Raw genomic sequence first — 18719 nt, forward strand, 5'->3', positions numbered from 1 at the left:
AGTGGGAAACTCCGTACCTTGTAATGATATTCTTGTAGAGGAGCTTCTGACTTCTCTGGGTTGTGATAGTGGCCAATGGCTCTGCTTCAATCCAATTTGTAAAGTAGTCTACCCCCACTATTAGGTACTTTACTTGTCCAGGCACCTGGGGGAAGGGTCCATGTAGGTGCAACCCCCATTTTGCAAATGGTCATGGAGAAGTTATGCTTATGAGTTCCACAGGGGAAGCGACATGGAAGTTAGCATGCAATTGGCATGGCTCACACTTCTTTAGAAACTCGGTGGCATCTTTCTGCAAGGTCGGCTAGTAAAATCTGGCTCAGATTACTTTCCTAGCCAAAGACCTTGCTCCGAGATGGTTCTCGCAGATACCATTGTGAATCTCCTCTAGTACTTCTGTTGTTTTTGAGGTCGGGACACATTTCAATAATGGTGTGGATATCCCTCTTTTATAAAGGATATTTTTTACCAATGTGTAGTTTTGTGCCTCCCTCCAAATTTTCTTGGCCTCTTTTTTCTCTTTGAGTAGGATGTCGAATTTTATGTCTTCGATTAGGGGGTTCATCCATCCGAGGTCTAATCCGGATACCTCAAAGACATCTTGCTTAGCCATTGCTTTTGTGACGAAGGGTTCCTGGAGAGTGATGACAAGTCATCTTAGCCTAGTTTCACTAGCCTTTTTCTTTTGTTTTCGATTGATTTATGCACTTTCTTGAGCCATAAGCAAGCCAAATTGGGTAGATTTCCATGTTTCCTTTGATTCAATCAACCATGTATGAATTAATGCAATTTCATGAGATTTTATGCTATAATTGTCATATATTATGAAAGAATAACAAACTCATGATTTTAAGCAAAGCTTTGATGTGTTTGGTTGATTGATGATAGGTGAAAAGAGTTTTGAATAAGGTTGAAGAAAGAAGGAATGGCTAGGAGCAAGAGAGAACAAAAAGCTTGAGCAAAAGTTTGCCTCAAACTTTGGCTCAAACTTTTAATTGAGTTGAAAACACTCCAGAGGAAAAAAGCTTGAGCAAAAGTTTGACCTCAAACTTTAGCTCAAACTTTTGGGAGAAAAGCTTGAGCCAATGTTTGCCTCAAACTTTTTGGCAAACGTTGGCATCACAAAATCAATACCCTGGAGGAAAAAGCTTGCGCCAACGTTTGAGGTCAAAAATTTTGCTCAAACGTTGGCGCCACACTTGCACACCCTGGAGGAAAAAGCTTGCGCCAACGTTTGAGGTCAAACTTTTGCTCAAACGTTGGCGCCACTCTTGCACACCCTGGAGGAAAAAGCTTGCGCCAACGTTTGAGGTCAAACTTTTGCTCAAACATTGGCGCAACACACATTTACAAGGGGGCCAACGTTTGAGCAAAAGTTTGACCTCAAACTTTGGCTCAAACATTGGTAGCAGCAAAGTGAAGCCATCTGGTGTAAAAAGTTTGAGTAAAAGTTTGACCTCAAACTTTTACTCAAACTTTTACTCAAGCTTTTATGTTTTTCAACCCGGTTCACAATGGATCTTTCTCCAACTCCAAGAGCAATCAACCAAGGCCTTTATCAACCCAATTCCATCAAGAACAAAGGCCCAATTCAAGGCTTGAAGACCATTTTGAAGAAAGTGTATAAATAGCTTAGGGTTTAAGTTTTCGGGGGGCTTCCTTTTAGAATTTTCATAACACTTACAGTAGAGAACTCACTTTACATTTTTGTTTTGTTGTTTTAGAATTCTAGAGAATTGGGGAGGAGAATTGATCTCTCTTCTTCCTGGTTCTTGTTGAGCACTCTTTACTTTTCTTGCTTGGGATCTTAGGTGGAGAATTGAAGAACTTCTATTTCAATCTCACCTTCGGATCTTGTTTAATTTTCTGCATAATCAAAATTCAATTTCTGTTCATTGCTTCTTCTTCTACTCTTTCTGCAATTTACATTTCCCTTGCAATTGTTCTTGCTGGATCTAGGAAGGCAGTGAGATCTAGACTTGGTTATCTAGTCTCTTGAGTCCTGAGATCTACAGCTTTAAATTTCAATTTCCTTGTTTCGTTGCTACACCAAGCTGATTTTCATTTTTATCAAAGATCCGGTTCAATCGAATCCATCTTCTACATCCCTGTTTGTTGCAATTTATTGTTCCTTGTTTAATTCCTGCAAATCCAATTCCCAATTCCCTTTAATATTCAAGCTATTTACGTTTCTTGCATTTTAAGATTCTGCAATTTATATTTCTTGCACTCTAAGTTTCTGCAATTTATATTACTTGCACTTTAAGATTTAGCACGTTTACTTTCTATGCTCTTTAATTTACTGCAATTGTCCCTCTCCCTTTTAAATTTCATGCAATTTAGCTTCTGTCGAATACAAACCACTCAAATCAACTCTTGATTCGCTTGACTAAATCAACCACTAAACTAAAATTGCTCAATCCTTCAATCCCTGTGGGATCGACCTCACTCACGTGAGTTATTATTACTTGATACGACCCGGTGCACTTGCCGGTTAGTTTTGTGTGTTTGGAATTCGTTTTCCGAAAATACACATCAAGTTTTTGGCGCCGTTTCCGGGGATTGAAATAGATTGACAATGACTAAGTGAAGTGGAGATCTAGATCTAGTATTTTTATTTTCTGTTTCTCAAATTTTTGACTAACACGCTAACTGTTTGAATTTTTGCTTAAGCTAACTAAACTTCATTCTGGCAACAAATCGAAGTGTCACTGGTGGTGTTTCTTTTTTTTTGTTTGTATGTCAGGTACAGGGAGAACCACTTCGGTTTTATCTAAAACTGACCAGAGAACTCTTAGAAGGTTAAGAAGAGCTGAAAGAGGGAAAAATATTGTTAGAGAGGAAGAATCTGAGGAAGAATATCACGAGATGGAAGGAGATCCATCTAATCCAGGAGGAGGGGTTAACAATAACCCACAGCAGAGGAGAGTATTGGCCTCCTATACATTTGCAAATGCTAGACATTGTGGAAGCAGCATTCTCACCCCTAATGTCAATGCAAATAACTTTGAACTGAAGCCACAACTCATTACATTGGTCCAAAACAACTGCTCGTTTGGGGGAGGACCATTGGAGGATCCAAATCAACATCTATCTACCTTCTTAAGGATTTGTGACACTGTCAAGTCCAATGGCGTGAATCCTGAAACTTACAAGCTTCTGCTGTTCCCGTTCTCATTAAGGGACAAGGCCGCACAATGGCTTGAAACTTTTTCCCAAGGAAGCATCACTAGTTGGGATGACTTGGTAACTAAATTTCTAGCCAAATTCTATCCACCTCAAAGAGTCATCAGGCTGAAAACTGAGGTGCAAACATTCACACAATTGGATGCTGAAAATCTGTATGAAGCATGGGAGAGATACAAGGCTCTGCTGAGGAAATGTCCACCAGAAATGTTCACTGAGTGGGACAAGCTACAGAACTTCTATGAAGGACTCACTCTAAAGGCTCAAGAATCACTTGACCACTCAGCTGGAGGATCATTGCAACTGATGAAAACAGCAGAAGAAGCTCAAAATCTTATTGACATGGTGGCCAACAATCAATATTTCTTTACTCATCAAAGAAATCGCCAACCATCACAAAGGAGAGGAGTAATGGAGCTAGAAGGAGTGGACTCAATCTTGGCTCAAAACAAGATGATGCAGCAGCAAATTCAACAACAATTTGAGCAAATGGCCAAGAGGATTGATAGCCTCCAAGTTGCAGCAGTTAACACAAGCCAACCATCATCCACATGGGGGCAAAATGAAGAAACTCAAGAGGAGCAGCAGCAAGTGCAGTATATGCACAACCAAGGACCAAATGAAGTGTATGGTGATACATACAATCCATCCTGGAAGAACCACCCAAACCTCAGATGGGGAGATAATCACACCCAAAACCAACAACCATGGCAGAGGAACTCAAACCAAAACACTTCAAGAAACAACCAAAACCACAACCAGCAGCAAACTAACCAAAACCCCTACAGAAAACCTCAAAACAACTACCCCAACCCCAACCATTACCAATCTAATAACCAACCCACCAACCAAAATGCCTACCATCCACCATCCACATCTCACAACCCACCACAAGCATCACCTGAATCTCAAAGACTCACCAACTTGAAAACCTTGATAGACAAAATGTGGAAACACCAGGAAATGACAACCAAGAATCATGAAGCCTCCATGAAGAGCCTAGAGAGGCAAATTGGACAAATCTCCAAACAGATTTCTGTTGAGAGACCTTCAATCTCACTGCCGAGTGACACAATCCCAAATCCTAAGAAAGAATGCAAGGCAATACAATTAAGGAGTGGGAGGATTGATGAGCAACAATGACACTACAAAGAAGCAAGTAGAGAGCAGCAAAAGACCAATAGAAGAGGAACAGCCAACACACACAGGGGAAGCCAATGATGATGATGCAATGGCAAGCAAGCAAGCTTCAAAGCAAACTCAAGAAAAGGAGGAACAATAAAAAATTCCAAAAAAGGGGAATGAAGCAATTGAAGAGCCAACTAAAAATCAAAAGCAACAAGCAGAGAAGACCTTTGTACCTCCACTGCCATATCCCCAGAGATTCAATAAGGAGGCAAAGGACCAACAATTTCACAAGTTCCTTGAGACTTTCAAGAAGTTGGAGATAAATATTCCCTTGGCTGAGGCACTGGAGCAGATGCCCCTATATGCCAAGTTCATGAAGGAGCTAATCAACAAGAAGAGAAGTTGGCAAGAAAAGGAAACTATCATGCTCACTGAAGAATGTAGCGCTGTGATCCAGATGGGTATCCCACCAAAGCTCAAAGATCCAGGGAGTTTTGTAGTCTCATGCACCATAGGCAAGATAACATTGGAAAACGCCCTGTGTGATCTAGGTGCCAGCATCAACTTGATGCCTCTATCATTGATGAGAAAGCTTGCCATAGAAGAAATTAAACCCACCAGGATGTCACTAGTCATGGCCGATAGATCAATCAAGACACCTAATGGTATTGTGGAGAATTTACTAGTGAAGGTCGGAAAGTTTATCTTCCCCGCAGACTTCGTAATCTTAGACACAGAAGGGGAAGGAAGCAGCTCAATCATCTTGGGAAGACCATTTCTAGCCACAGCAAGAACCACTATTGATGTGGAGAAGGGAGAAATAACCTTCAGGGTGCATAATGAACAAATGGTAATCAATGTCTTCAAATCAATGCAACACCCCTCAGAGCAAGAGAACTACATGAATGTGGATATGATAGAAGGGCTGGTAGAAGAAATGTTTGAAGATGACTATCTGGAGCATCATAAAGAACAAGGAGAGGAAGTGATAGAAATACTCATTGAAGACAAGAAAGAGGATAAACCAAAACAGGAGTTGAAACCTCTCCCTCCTCACCTTAAATACGTGTTTCTTGGGGAAGCAGAGGCATTACCAGTAATTATAAATTCCTCCTTGAACATGGATGAGGAAGCAAGGTTGATTGAAGTATTAAAAACTCACAAAACAGCCTTGGGGTGGACAATTGAGGACATCAAAGGCATCAGCCCTGCTATTTGCATGCATAAAATTTTATTGGAGGAAGAATCAAAACCTGTGGTTCAACTTCAAAGAAGACTCAACCCAACCATGAAAGAGGTGATTCAAAAAGAAGTGATGAAGCTATGGAATGCAGGGATAATTTTCCCAATCTCAGACAGCTCTTGGGTGAGTTCGGTTCAAGTTGTGCTAAAAAAGGGAGGAATGACAGTCATCACCAATGAAAAGAATGAGTTGATCCCCACTAGGACAGTGACTGGGTGGAGAATGTGCATAGACTACAGGAGATTGAATGATGCAACAAGAAAAGATCATTTTCCTTTGCCGTTCATCGATCAAATGTTGGAAAGACTAGCAGGCCATGCTTATTATTGCTTCCTGGATGGGTATTCTGGTTACAATCAAATAGTGGTGGACCCCAAGAATCAAGAGAAGACATCCTTCACATGCCCATTTGGAGTTTTTGCCTACAAAAGGATGCCCTTTGGGCTGTGCAACGCCCCAGCCACTTTTCAAAGGTGTATGCTTTCTATCTTTTCTGATATGGTGAAAAAATTCTTAGAAGTCTTCATGGATGATTTTTCTGTTTTTGGCAATTCATTTAACACTTGCTTGCATAACTTAACTCTTGTTTTGAAAAGATGCCAAGAAACTAATTTGGTGTTGAATTGGAAAAAATGCCATTTCATAGTTCCGGAAGGAATAGTTCTTGGGCATAAAGTGTCATGTAGGGGTATAGAAGTTGATAAAGCTAAAATAGAAATTATTGAAAAACTCCCTATACCTGTTAATGTGAAAGCAGTAAGAAGTTTTCTTGGGCATGCTGGCTTCTACAGAAGGTTCATCAAGGACTTTTCAAAAATAGCAAAACCATTGAGCAATTTACTAATGAATGATGTTCCCTTCATTTTTGATGATAACTGTAAACAAGCCTTTGAAACTCTCAAGAGAAAGCTCATTACAGCACCAATCATCACACCCCCTAATTGGAATTTACCTTTTGAACTTATGTGTGATGCAAGCAACCTTGCTATTGGTGCTGTACTGAGGCAAAAGAAGGACAAATTACATCATGTCATATATTATGCTAGCAAAGTGTTGAATGAAACACAGAAAAATTATACCACCACTGAAAAAGAACTTTTAGCAATTGTATATGCATTTGATAAGTTTAGACAATACTTGATCAGTTCAAAGGTTATAGTATACACTGACCATTCTGCTCTCAAGTATTTAATGTCTAAACAGGATTCAAAGCCAAGGCTTATTAGGTGGGTGTTGCTGCTACAAGAATTTGATATTGAAGTGAGGGATAGGAAGGGAAGTGAAAATCAAGTAGCAGATCATCTATCAAGAGTGCCACAAGAAGCTAAGCAAGACAAACCACAGCAAGTAAATGAGAACTTCCCTGATGAACATCTCTTCCAAATTCAACAAACACCTTGGTTTGCTGACATAGCAAACTACAAGGTAGGAAGGAAGATACCTCAAGAATTTTCCAAGCAACAAATGAAGAAATTACTCAATGAAGCAAGGAAGTTCTTGTGGGATGAACCTTTTCTATTCAAGAGATGCTCTGATGGAATGATTAGGAGGTGTATCCCTGAAAGTGAAATGAAGGACATACTATGGCATTGCCATGACTCAGCATATGGTGGACACTTTGGACCAGAGAGAACAGCTGCAAAGGTATTACAGAGTGGGTTCTATTGGCCAACTATCTTCAAGGATGCCAGAGAGTTTGTTCACCAATGCAATGAATGTCAAAGAACTGGAGGATTGACAAAAAGAAATGAGATGCCTCAAAATTTCATCCTGGAAGTGGAGCTGTTTGACTTATGGGGCATTGATTTCATGGGACCTTTTCCTCCTTCCTACTCTTTCAGATATATCCTGGTAGCAGTAGAGTATGTATCAAAGTGGGTGGAAGCCATAGCCACAACCACCTGTGATGCACAGATTGTCCTCCAATTCCTTAAAAAGCACATTTTCACAAGATATGGAGTGCCCAAAGGTCTGGTTAGTGATGGTGGTGGTCACTTTTGCAACAAACAGATGGAGAAACTCCTCCACAAATATGGAGTAATCCATAAAGTAGCCACACCTTACCACCCTCAGACTAATGGCCAGGCTGAACTCGCAAATAGGAAATTGAAGAAGATCCTAGAGAAAACAGTGGGAAGCACGAGAAAGGATTGGGCTAGGAAGCTAGAGGATGCCTTATGGGCATATAGGACAGCTTTCAAAACCGCTATTGGCAAGTCACCCTTTCAGTTATTATATGGCAAATCCTGCCACCTCCCTGTAGAGCTGGAACACAGAGCTTTTTGGGCCACTAAACTCCTCAACCTTGATTCCCAAGCTGCAGGAGAGAAAAGGTTGTTACAACTAAATGAGTTAGATGAATTCAGGCTAGAAGCCTATGAGAGTGCTAAGATATACAAGGAAAGAGCTAAGAGGTGGCATGATAAGAAGATCACAAAGAAGGAGTTCAAGCCAGGACAACAAGTGCTCCTGTATAACTCAAGGCTTAAGATCTTCCCTGGCAAACTTAAGTCTAAGTGGACTGGCCCATACTTGGTGACAAAGGTCTTTCCTTATGGGAGTATTGAATTGCTAGATGAAGCAACAAAGAGTCAATTCACAGCAAATGGTCACAGAGCAAAACTGTACTTGGGAGGACAATGGGATAAGGAAAAAGAGGTTCAGAGCCTACAGCCTTCTTGAGAAGAATTGAAGAATGTCAAGCTAGTGACATTAAAAGAGCGCTTGTTGGGAGGCAACCCAACCAGAGGTAGTTTTCTTTTCATAGCCTTTTCAATAAAAATGTTGAATATTTGGTATGCATTGTAAGGAGCTAAGTTTGGTGTCACACACCAAAACAATTTAAAGGAGAATGAAGGATCATAAGTTTGGTGTTCCACCAAAACATCATTTAAAAACACATTCTCACTTCGTGCACAATACTAGCTCCAAGCAATCAAACAGATTATTCAGTTACTTAATTGCTCTCTAGTGTTAACTTCATAACCTTTAGCAAGAACATAAGATTTTACATATAGTTAACCTGTTGCATCAGAGGAAGTGGCAAGGAACTAAGTTTGGTGTTCCCACACCAAATTAAATCCAAAAGCCGCACTCAATTCATGCATACTAACCAGTCACCTAAGGGCTTAAGAAACAAGCAACTTTTGAGAATTATGCAGGGAACTAACCACAAATTGAAGACATTATGCACCATGACTCAAAAAGGGGACCAACAGAAAGAAGGACACAAGAACTGCAAACCAATAGGTTGTATCTGTACTTAACTTCAGCTGTTGAGATATGCTATGATTTATGTCTTGCTAAAGTGTTCATCTAGTACAAGTAGAATCACTCTCTTAAAATAAGTAAGCTAGTCTAAATGTGTGCTTGTGTGTTTACTTTCACTTAACAAAAAGCATGCTTTGTCCCCTGTATTTTCAATTCAATAAAAGAAATATTTGAATGTGAAGTGAGATAGTTCTCTGTTAGATAGAAGTACAATAAAAGTAAGTGATGGTATGTATGTGTGATTGTATGATAGCTCACTTTTAGTGAATAAAAGAACTAGGATGTCTCCTTCTAAGTAGAAAGTGGTCTACTGTCTATGAATCTCAATCAAATAAAAGTCCTTGGTTGAAAAGAAAAAAAACAAACAAACAGAGAAAAGAAAAAGCCAAAAATGGGCAATAGAATAAAAAAAAAAAAAGAAACAAAGCTAGACACCAATAGCTTGAACCTTAGAATATATGCCTGTGGTGTCTTTGTACTAGGATCTGCTTGGATTATTAAGTTCTTTGGAGTGCATCAACACTTGGTGACTTGGGTTAACTAACCCGGGATCATCAGCTGAAAGTCCACTATCAAGAGCAACCTAACTATAAGGCATTTAGTAATCCAAAGAGGTGCTGGGCATCAATGTTTTAAGAAGGAATGTGAGCCAAGTGTCTATAGTGAATAATGTGTCAAGTATAAAGAAAGAAAAGAACTTGTTACACATGACACTAAACTAAAGCTTAATAGAGAAAAACAATAGTCAAGGACAAAGGAATAATGAGAGGTCATAGCAGTGTGTTGCTTGATGCTTGAAGGAGACTTTCTAGGCCTAAAAGTCAATAAGAAGTGAGTGTTTACATATCCACATAAAACCCCATGAACTACCAATAATACTCTGCTAGCATGAACATCCTCTTCCATTTCATCTTTTCTTCTCAATAATTCTTTTCTTGCTTGGGGACAAGCAAGCTTTAAGTTTGGTGTTGTGATGACAAGTCATCTTAGCCTAGTTTCACTAGCCTTTTTCTTTTGTTTTTGATTGATTTATGCACTTTCTTGAGCCATAAGCAAGCCAATTGGGTAGATTTCCATGTTTCCTTTGATTCAATCAACCATGTATGAATTAATGCAATTTCATGAGATTTTATGCTATAATTGTCATATATTATGAAAGAATAACAAACTCATGATTTTAAGCAAAGCTTTGATGTGTTTGGTTGATTGATGATAGGTGAAAAGAGTTTTGAAGAAGGTTGAAGAAAGAAGGAATGGCTAGGAGCAAGAGAGAACAAAAAGCTTGAGCAAAAGTTTGCCTCAAACTTTGGCTCAAACTTTTAATTGAGTTGAAAACACTCCAGAGGAAAAAAGCTTGAACAAAAGTTTGACCTCAAACTTTAGCTCAAACTTTTGGGAGAAAAGCTTGAGCCAACGTTTGCCTCAAACTTTTTGGCAAACGTTGGCATCACAAAATCAATACCCTGGAGGAAAAAGCTTGCGCCAACGTTTGAGGTCAAACTTTTGCTCAAACGTTGGCGCCACACTTGCACACCCTGGAGGAAAAAGCTTGCGCCAACGTTTGAGGTCAAACTTTTGCTCAAACGTTGGCGCCACTCTTGCACACCCTGGAGGAAAAAGCTTGCGCCAACGTTTGAGGTCAAACTTTTGCTCAAACGTTGGCGCAACACACATTTACAAGGGGGCCAACGTTTGAGCAAAAGTTTGACCTCAAACTTTGGCTCAAATGTTGGTAGCAGCAAAGTGAAGCCATCTGGTGTAAAAAGTTTGAGTAAAAGTTTGACCTCAAACTTTTACTCAAACTTTTACTCAAGCTTTTATGTTTTTCAACCCGGTTCACAATGGATCTTTCTCCAACTCCAAGAGCAATCAACCAAGGCCTTTATCAACCCAATTCCATCAAGAACAAAGGCCCAATTCAAGGCTTGAAGACCATTTTGAAGAAAGTGTATAAATAGCTTAGGATTTAAGTTTTCGGGGGCTTCCTTTTAGAATTTTCATAACACTTACAGTAGAGAACTCACTTTACATTTTTGTTTTGTTGTTTTAGAATTCTAGAGAATTGGGGAGGAGAATTGATCTCTCTTCTTCCTGGTTCTTGTTGAGCACTCTTTACTTTTCTTGCTTGGGATCTTAGGTGGAGAATTGAAGAACTTCTGTTTCAATCTCACCTTCGGATCTTGTTTAATTTTCTGCATAATCAAAATTCAATTTCTGTTCATTGCTTCTTCTTCTACTCTTTCTGCAATTTACATTTCCCTTGCAATTGTTCTTGCTGGATCTAGGAAGGCAGTGAGATCTAGACTTGGTTATCTAGTCTCTTGAGTCCTGAGATCTACAGCTTTAAATTTCAATTTCCTTGTTTCGTTGCTACACCAAGCTGATTTCCATTTTTATCAAAGATCCGGTTCAATCGAATCCATCTTCTACATCCCTGTTTGTTGCAATTTATTGTTCCTTGTTTAATTCCTGCAAATCCAATTCCCAATTCCCTTTAATATTCAAGCTATTTACGTTTCTTGCATTTTAAGATTCTACAATTTATATTTCTTGTACTCTAAGTTTTTGCAATTTATATTACTTGCACTTTAAGATTCAGCACGTTTACTTTCTATGCTCTTTAATTTACTGCAATTGTCCCTCTCCCTTTTAAATTTCATGCAATTTAGCTTCTGTCGAATACAAACCACTCAAATCAACTCTTGATTCGCTTGACTGAATCAACCACTAAACTAAAATTGCTCAATCCTTCAATCCCTGTGGGATCGACCTCACTCACGTGAGTTATTATTACTTGATACCACCCGGTGCACTTGCCGGTTAGTTTTGTGTGTTTGGAATTCGTTTTCCGAAAATACACATCAGAGAGTTTCTTGGATCAGGCTTCTATTATTTCCTCCTGGCTTCGTACTTGCTAACTTGGAAAGGGCGTCTACCCTGCTGTTGAGATCCCGAGTTATATGTTTAACCTCGGTCTCTGAGAACTGCCTAAGGTGCTCCAAAGTTTATCCAAGTACATTTTCATATTGGGGTCTTTAACCTGATATTCTCCATTGATTTGGGAGGTCACCACCTGAGAGTCGCTGAAGACCACTACTTTGGTTGCACTGACTTCTTCTGCTAGCTTCAACCCGGCAATCAAGGCTTCATATTCTGCCTGATTGTTAGAAGCCAGGAATTCGAATTGAGGGAAACTTCTATCTGAGTTTCCCTTTGACTGACCAGTATTATGCCTGCACCGCTTCCAACTTTGTTGGAGAAGCCATCCACATATAACTCCCATGTTGTGGAGGCTTCCTGTTGATTCCCTGCGTACTCTGCTACGAAGTCGGTGAGGCACTGAGCTTTAATTGTCGTCCGAGTTTCATACCTGAGGTCGAACTCGGACAGCTCTATAGCCCATTGAACCATTCTGCCCGCAATGTCTGTTTTTTGAAGTATTTGCTTCATGGGATGATTCGTTCGGACTTTTATTGTATGAGCTTGGAAATAAGGCCGTAGCCTTCGAGAGGCTACTATTAAGGCATATGCAAACTTCTCAAGTTTTTGGTACCTTAACTCAGGGCCTTGTAGAACTTTGCTGGTGAAGTATACAGGATGCTGCCCGACCTCGTCTCCCCATATTAGAGCTGATGCTACAGCTTTGTCAGTTACGGACAAATACAGGACGAGTTCTTCCCCGATTTTAGGTTAAGTCAAAATTGGAGGTTGGCTTAAAAAACTTTTGAATTCCTGAAATGCTTCTTCGCATTTAGGAGTCCATTCGAACTTGCATCATTTTCTTAGTAAGGAGAAAAGTGGTAGGGATCTTAATGCCGATCCTACCAAGAACTTGGAGAGAGCTGCAAGTCACCCATTCGATTGTTGGACCTCCTTCACGCAAGTCAAACTCTTCATTTCCAGAACTGCTCTACACTTATCGGGGTTAGCTTCTATCCCCCTTTGTGTTAGCATGAACCCTAGAAATTTTTCAGCCTCTACCGCAAGGGTGCACTTTACGGGATTTAACCTCATCACGTGCATCCTTATGGTGTTGAAGACTTGTGAGAGGTCGGTCAGAAGGTCGGCCTCCTCCTTGGTTTTTACTAACATGTCGTCTACATATACTTCCATTAGATTCCCAAGGTGAGGTGAAAACACCTTATTCATCAGCCTTTGATATGTGGCTCCTGTATTTTTTAATCCGAAGGGCATGACAGCATAGCAATAATTTGCTCGAGGCGTGATGAAAGATATTTTTTCTTGGTCCGGCTTGTACATCGGAATTTGATTGTATCCCGAGTACGCATCCATGAACGACAAGTATTGATATCGCGAGTTGGAGTCTACTAGGTTATCAATGTTTGGGAGTGGATATGGGTCTTTTGGACACGCCTTGTTCAGGTTGGTGTAGTCGACACACATCCTCCACTTGCCGTTCTGTTTCTTGACTAGCACCACATTTGCCAGCCACGCTGGATATTTGACCTCTCTGATGAAGCCGACTTCTAGGAGGATTTGTATTTGCTCTTCCACCACTTGAGCTCGTTCAAGTCCAAGCTTCCGTCTTTTCTGCTGAATAGGTAGTGACCCAGGGTACACAGATAATTTGTGTGTCATGAGCTCGGGGTCTATTCCTAGCATGTCGGAGAATTTCCAAGCGAAGAGGTCGGAATTTTCTTTTAGGAGCCTTATAAGCTTCTGCTTCAAATCTTCTTTCAGATTAGCTCCTATGTTGGTATTCTTCCCTTCTTCCTTTCCAACCAGTACCTCTTCAGTCTTTCCCCTGGGTTGCGGTCGCAACTCTTCTTTAGCGCGGATTCCTCCGAGCTCAATGGTGTGAACCTCCTTGCCATTTCCTATCAGATTTAGGCTTTCATTGTAGCATTTCTTTGCCAACTTCTGATCTCTCCTGATGGTTGCAACTCCCTCTGGTGTTGGGAATTTCATGCAAAACATAATTTAAAAAGAGTGTTGAGTATATTTAAAAATTTATTTAGTACAAAATATAATTTTAGAAAAATAATTAATATATTTTTAAATTTATAATGTTTTACATTGATGACATTTTTTTTATTAGTGTTACCTTCTCTTTTACAAAATATAATTTTTTAAAAATAATTAATATGATTTGGCTCTTGACTTTTCGAACATAGAACTCTGATACCATGTTATGAAATCACTCATCCCAAAAGTTTAAGCTGATAGGAAAAGGTAACACTAATGGTTACGTCTCTAACATTTCTCTTCAAGCAAGAGCCTCTCTTTTTGAGCTTGCTTGATTTGCTATTTTTTTTCACTCTTGGGGTTGATTCAACTTCTTCTAGGATATATTGCTTGGCAAAAAAACAAAAACTAAAAATTTTGAGGATTGTCCTTGAAACTATTATAGTATGTATTTCTCCAGCTACCAATGCATGCTGCATGCACCACTATCCTTCACTAATGCTTCATGCATGCACCACTACCCTCACACTCACACTCACACCCACATATTCATTTAAATTAATAAAAAATTTACTTAATGTAATACTTATAGAAAACAAATTTGAGAAACGATATTTTTTTATTTGTTGTTCAAAAAATAATTAGATTTTTTTGTAAAAACTAAAAAATTGTTTCGATTTGATGTTGGAATATTAATTAAAGTTCAGAAAAATATTGATTTATTGTATAAAGATTAAAGAGCAAAATTTTTGTAAATGAAATATATTAAAAATTTCAGAATAAGGAGCTTAATTGAATGTTCAAATGTAATTTTAAATTAATTGAACAAATATATAAATTTTTTAAATATTTGTATATTAAATAAAAATTATAAGTAAACTTTCGTTTAATAAATATGCTTGCTAATAGTAAACACATTTAAAAATAAATTAATTTAAAAGATTTCATGCTTATAAGCTGCTCAAACTATTAATCAAGTTTAAAAAATTATATTTTTGTATATCTTTTATAATAAATATTATTTTGATATTAGTATTTTTAACAATTATGAATTATTTTTTATTTTATTAATTAAAAAATAATTTAAATATATAATTAATTAATAACTACTATATTTTTATACGAGTATTAAAAATATTTGGTATATAAATAGTATTTTTTTTTAAAAAAATTAGCTATAATTATCTTAAATCAACTCGAGTCACTCAATTTAATTAGCAACACGACAACCTATTTCAGATAAAAAGGACAAATTACTTCTTTTATAAGTGTAGTTTTTTGTTGCTTTATTAGTGTAATTTTTATTTGTATATTTGTCTGTTATTCTACGACGAAAAGGACAATTATCACAACTTAGTTAATAAAATGTTGCTTAATTATTCTAAATTACCTTTCTTTTTTTACACCTAAATTAACAATTTATCAAGTATAGATTTAATATTATTCAAACTTATTATCGCTAATATTATTAAATTAAATAAATATTATTTCCTTTTTTCTTTTAAGAATACAATAGTTATCATGGTAATACTAATACATAGCATAAGTATATGGTAGTATGGTACGTTATAATAATAAAAGAACAATTAATAAAAAAATTATAACGTACAATATATATGTTTATCCAATTATTTTTATTGTATTTATGTAATTTAAACTAGTAGCCAATAAGCTAAAATTATAAGAATTTTGCATGCGAATTTCACAAATTTTATGCAAATTTAATTATTTTATTTTATAATTATATATTTTTTTAGAAAAAGATATAATTTCCCTAATTAAGATTATTTAGAACTACACTACTCTATAAAAATATACTTCACAACTTTTAGTTATTTAATATAAGAATAATTTTTAACAAAATAAAATTTAAAGAATAACTTTGTAATTAAAATTTATTAAAAACTAAAATGATGAACTTAGTTTAAAAAATAACTTAGTAATTAAATTAGTTATTAAACTTTTATTTTGTCCAAGTTACTTAGAAAACTATTATTTGAGTAATTAATGATGAACTATTGTTTCAATAGCATATTAACAATTGTTTATTTATTTTGAATTGATCTTGTTCTTTTTCTTTTCTAAAATAACATAATATATAAATATTTGATTATCTGTTAAAATTAAAGAATAAATATCATTTCTATTTTGATATTATCACTCTTTTTTTATGAATTCATGCAAATATACGATATAAATTATATATGAAATGACATTATTATCAAAAATAGAAATTATAGTATTATTTATCTTTTAAAATTATACCTAATGGTTTAATTTAAAATTGTTACATATTATGCATAACTTTTTGAATGGGTTAAAATAAAAATTTTTACTGAAATATCAATTTTAAATTTAAATAATGCCACTTTAATTCATAACTATGTTAAAATTAATATTTTTAAGTCTTAATAAATTAATAAAAAAGAACAACATTATATCTATTTTTTTTACATTACAGAAGTTATAATTCATGTAATTGACACGATTAAAAAAATTAAAATTACATATTTTAAAATTATCTACGCATTAGCATTAATTATTAAACTTATAGATAATTAAAACCTAGTATTACAAATATGACATCGTTATGTTATCATATTCACTTTTCCAACTCAAATAAAATTATTCAATTTAATTTATTATATTTTTTATTTTTTCTTTCATAAAAAATAACATGACATGATTATTTATAATTTTGATTTTATCAACTAAATATTATTTCACTTATTTTTCTTTAGATTTTTTTTTTTTTAGATTCTGTAATAAGTCATAAGTTTATTTAAAAAGGTAAAATGTCTAAATTAAATGTTATAAAGTATAAATCTTATTTAACAATGACTTTTTACAAAAAAATACATAAATAAAAAGTTATTATTTATAGTTTTAGTAGTGTCACTTAATCATATGTACATATACAAAATTTTCGATTCAAATATTAAGAATAAAATTTTTTTTATATTATTTAAAAAAAAAGGCCAAAAGACATATAGCTTGCAAAAAAAACAAAAAATAAAAATTTTAATTATCCTTTGAGGGACAGGACGTCTACATCCCAGGACACCTTACTCTTCCTCGGCGCATTACTACTACTAAAGCATGCATCCACCACTTCTAGCAATAGGACACCAAACTAGTCACACCTCATTATTCTTCTTCAATGCATTCAAAAATCACCTTATAAAAGGCCTACTCTCCTCTCTTATTTTTCATGGTTTATTTTTCTCTTTTTCATTTTTATTCTTATAATACCACACAATTTAATTCCACTCCTACTACTTTTTTTTTATTTTTCTTTTTTTTATTGTGATTCCTACAATATTACACAACAACAATATATTCTCTTCATGGCTCATAAAAAAAAAATAAGTTATAACTTTAAAAATTTAGAAGTTTAGAAAGTATTAATATTATTTAAAAATTTATGATTTTTTATTAAAAAAATATTTTTAGTATTGATTATAGTAAAAAATATAATTTGAAGAGAATGATGAGTATATTTTAAAAATTTATAATATTTTATTTTGATAGAAATTATTTTTTGTAAATTTTAGGACAAAATTTAATCTTATTAGGAAAATAATGAAAATATTTTAAAAATTTATTTAGTAAAAAATATAATTTTAGAAAAATAATTAACATATTTTTAAAATTTATAATGTTCTATATTGATGAAAAATTATTTTTGTGGAATTTTCATAGAATTTGGCATAAAATATAATTTGTAATAAGTATATTTTAAAATTTTATCATTTTTGTGCTTTGACAAGAGTTTTTTTTTTGTAAAATTTAATGTAAAATATAATTTTAAAGGAGTAGTGAATATATTTTAAAAAATTTACAATTTTATACTTTTGTTCAAAATATTTTTTTTGTAAATTTAGAAAAATTATAATTTCATAAAAATGACCAAAAATATATACAATAATATATACAATAATAAACCCAATAATGAAATCAACCCTCATCTCTTAAAATTTTTAAATTCAACAAAAAAGACAAAAAGTCCAAAAAAAGAAGGCCCATAATCTATCTTCAATAATAAGCCTAAAAAATATTTGTTGAGTTATTACACCTTATATACTATGTATTCTTTATGTACTCTCACTAAAAAATAATTACAATGATAAGGCTATTATTGATAAAGAAATAATCTAGGTAACAAAATGACTACTCTCTTCTCTTCATTTTTTCATTGTGTTTTTCATAGTTTATTTTTCTCTTCTTCATTTTGATTCTTACAATACCACATAATTTGATTTCACTCCTATTACTCTCCTCTCATTTTTCTCTTCTTCATTGTGATTCCTACAATACTACACAACAACGTTATCTTATCTTCATGGCTCATTAAGAGAGTAAATTATAACTTTAGAGAAAGTATTAATATTATTTAAAAATTTATATCTTTTTATTAAAACAAAAATATTTTTAGTATTGATTATAGTGCAAAATATAATTTAAAAAGAGTGATCAGTATATTTTAAAAATTTATAATATTTTATTTTGACAAAAATTATTTTTTTTAAATTTTAAGACAAAATTTAATCTTATTAGGAGAATAATAAAAATATTTTAAAAATTTATTTAGTATAAATATAATTTAAGAAAAATAATTAATATATTTTTTAAATTTATAATATTTTATATTGATAAAAAATTATTTTTTTGTGGAATTTTCATGAAATTTAGCACAAAATATAATCTATAATAGGTATATTTTAAAATTTTATCATTTTTGTGTTTTGACAAGAATTTTTTTTGTAAAATTTAATGTAAAATATAATTTTAAAGGAGTAGTGAATATATTTTAAAAATTTACAATTTTATACTTTTGATCAAAATATTTTTTTGTAAATTTAGAAAAATTATAATTTTATAAAAATGACCAACAATATATACAATAATGAAATCAATCCTCATTTCTTAAAATTTTTAATTCAACAAAAAAGACAAAAAGTCCAAA

Source organism: Arachis hypogaea, chromosome 16 (genome assembly GCF_003086295.3).
Source record: "Arachis hypogaea cultivar Tifrunner chromosome 16, arahy.Tifrunner.gnm2.J5K5, whole genome shotgun sequence".
In the NCBI taxonomy this organism is placed as follows: Eukaryota; Viridiplantae; Streptophyta; class Magnoliopsida; order Fabales; family Fabaceae; genus Arachis; species Arachis hypogaea.